Source organism: Corvus brachyrhynchos, unplaced genomic scaffold (genome assembly GCF_000691975.1).
Source record: "Corvus brachyrhynchos isolate BGI_N302 unplaced genomic scaffold, ASM69197v1 scaffold92, whole genome shotgun sequence".
NCBI classification, from domain to species: Eukaryota; Metazoa; Chordata; class Aves; order Passeriformes; family Corvidae; genus Corvus; species Corvus brachyrhynchos.
This window is the reverse complement of record NW_008236973.1, coordinates 5,112,440-5,114,710: the sequence shown is the minus strand read 5'-3', so window position 1 is coordinate 5,114,710 and position 2,271 is coordinate 5,112,440. Positions and strand designations below refer to the sequence as shown.

The 2,271-nt window shown below is 43.9% G+C and overlaps 1 long non-coding RNA gene across 1 annotated transcript in view; it reads left to right on the top strand.

Moving 5' to 3' along the window:
- The first annotated feature begins 18 nt into the window (after positions 1–18).
- LOC108445288 overlaps positions 19–2,271 on the top strand; it is a 3,127-nt gene continuing 874 nt past the window's right edge. Inside the window, exon 1 of the long non-coding RNA XR_001860100.1 lies at positions 19–282. This is a non-coding gene — a long non-coding RNA (uncharacterized LOC108445288). The remainder of the gene's footprint in view (positions 283–2,271) is intronic.

The window sequence follows — 2,271 nt, the reverse complement described above, 5'->3', positions numbered from 1 at the left end:
GCCAGGCGCCGCCCCCGGCTCCTCCTCCTCCTGGGGAGCCGGGAGTAGTCCCGGAGCTGCTGCAGGCAACGGGGCTGTGTCCCGGACTGGCCCTTTGCTTTTAATGAAAGCGACTTTTTCTATGCCCTAGACACGGGGCAGTCTGTCTCTCGGAACACAAATCTACGCGCAGGACGACCGTGCCCACTGGTACAAACCAGAGATAACGCCATCCGGTGCCCGCCCCAGCACCACCGCAAAGAAAACCAGCGCCCCAGGGGCACGGGGGGTCGGCAGTAACAGGTCAGTGGCGGGGTTTCCCACTTCATAATCGTGGTAGCATGGCGAGGGAAAGACACCAACCGTAAGGATGAAAAACCTAACCTTAAAAAAAATCAAAGGAGATCGCGCAGGACCCCTTTAAACATCCTGCGGAGGGTGCTCAGGCCTGTGGTGTTTGTATCCGAAATAACCACACTTCATTAAAATCAAAACCATAAAAAACAGTTTTTTGCTGTTTGACAACCTCCCACTTTCACTTTTCTGTAAACGACACCAAACATATGGACTTTCTAATTTTAAAGTTTTCTTACTTTTTCCATGCAGTGTTCTCCTGTTTAAAGTTCAGCTTTACTTCTTATTTGTTCAAGATTCCATCTGATGAACTTGACACTGCACCACAAAATCAAACTGCCCGTTCTTTTTCACTCAAGTTTGTCAAGATTGCTCTTTCCAGCCGCTATTTTATGGCAGAGAGAATCCACAAACTTTTTTTTTGTAGGGAATAGTCACCTGAAAGCATGGGAACTTCCAGTTTTTCATCAAAGCCTATTTGCTTGTATTTGTCCACTTTAAGTTGCATCCAACATTTTATTTACTCTTGAAAACCCTCTAATTATCATCAAACTGCACACTATTGCCATAGCAAGCACTTTTAAGTCTCTGTTTTCAACAGCTGTTTAGGGGACACTGTGCTATTAATGATTTTTGTGCTGAGAAGAGAATAATTAGGGCTTTACTTCCACTATTGGTTGTTGGGTTTTCCCCCAAAAAAGTTTGTACTGCCTCAAGTTTCTTTAAATAACCTTTTCATAATAGCATCTACACGAAAGCCTTTGAAAAGTGGGGATAAGGTCCTAGACCCCCAGTTTTCATTATTTCAAGTATGATCTAATCCAATTATTCCACCCTTTCCATATCATCAAGAATTTCCACAGCTTGTGGAGAAGTTATGCATCATTGCAAAATGTTATCATCATCATTTCACCATATCACAGACACATCTTCATAGCCATGGTTTTTTCCTAGTACTGCAATATAGTCTTTTCTATGAAACAGTTTTCTAGGTCATGGCTGCTATTCATCTCTGTCTGTATATATTCATAAGAATTTTGAGTACATATACCAAATGAATTCATTTCAACCATCACAGCTCCTTAACCCAGCTCAAGCAGAAGTGTAACATACAACCAGAGCTGAATGCCTTTGTTTCTGAACTGACACCTGATTGTCTCCAGTGCAATCCATCCTATGCCCTTTTCTGCAAACTCTGCTTGGGACAATGAGCTTGATTAAGTAAATTACTCACCTCTGTAAAGCAGGATTTGTTTTGTTTCCTTGTCCTGAGCAAGTGCAAATTCAGAACAGCCTTGTCTTAATGCAACCACTCAGCCTACATCAGCAATGGGGCATCTGGTACCGGGCCACAATAGAGCAGCAAGGACAGCGAAGTTGAACGCTCCCCATGAGATCTGATCAACAGCCGCTTGCCCCCAGATGGGCAATATTTCATAGTCTGCCAGTCTGTCCCAAGCAAGACCACCACTGTGGCTCCCCTACTTGCTGAAAGCCAGCTGGTGCCAGGAGCAGCTGCTTTGTATGAAAGCAAGACACTGCCAACTGGCACCATCCCATCCAGGAAACAACAGCTAGTCCTAAGGATTGGCTGATGCCCCAGATCTTGCTATCTCCATCTAAATACTGAGTGGGCAAAGGACCTGCTTCCCCATTGCTGGGGCAATCTGCTTTTTATTAGCATTCCTATACACCAGTTTATAACAACCCATAAGGTCATACAAAAGAGTAGATGATGGTACACAGCTACTCAAGATTTGTGTTGCTTTTCCTATAATTTGATAGAGGAATTAGAGGAGAATCACATTTTACCATCTGAATGTCTATGGTGTCACGTAACGTGGCATGCCTATTGGAACCATTTAAATGAGCCCACCATCATTCCAGATGCCTGATTCAATTCTGTAATGCCCCCACAACTCCCTTTTTCCACTTCAG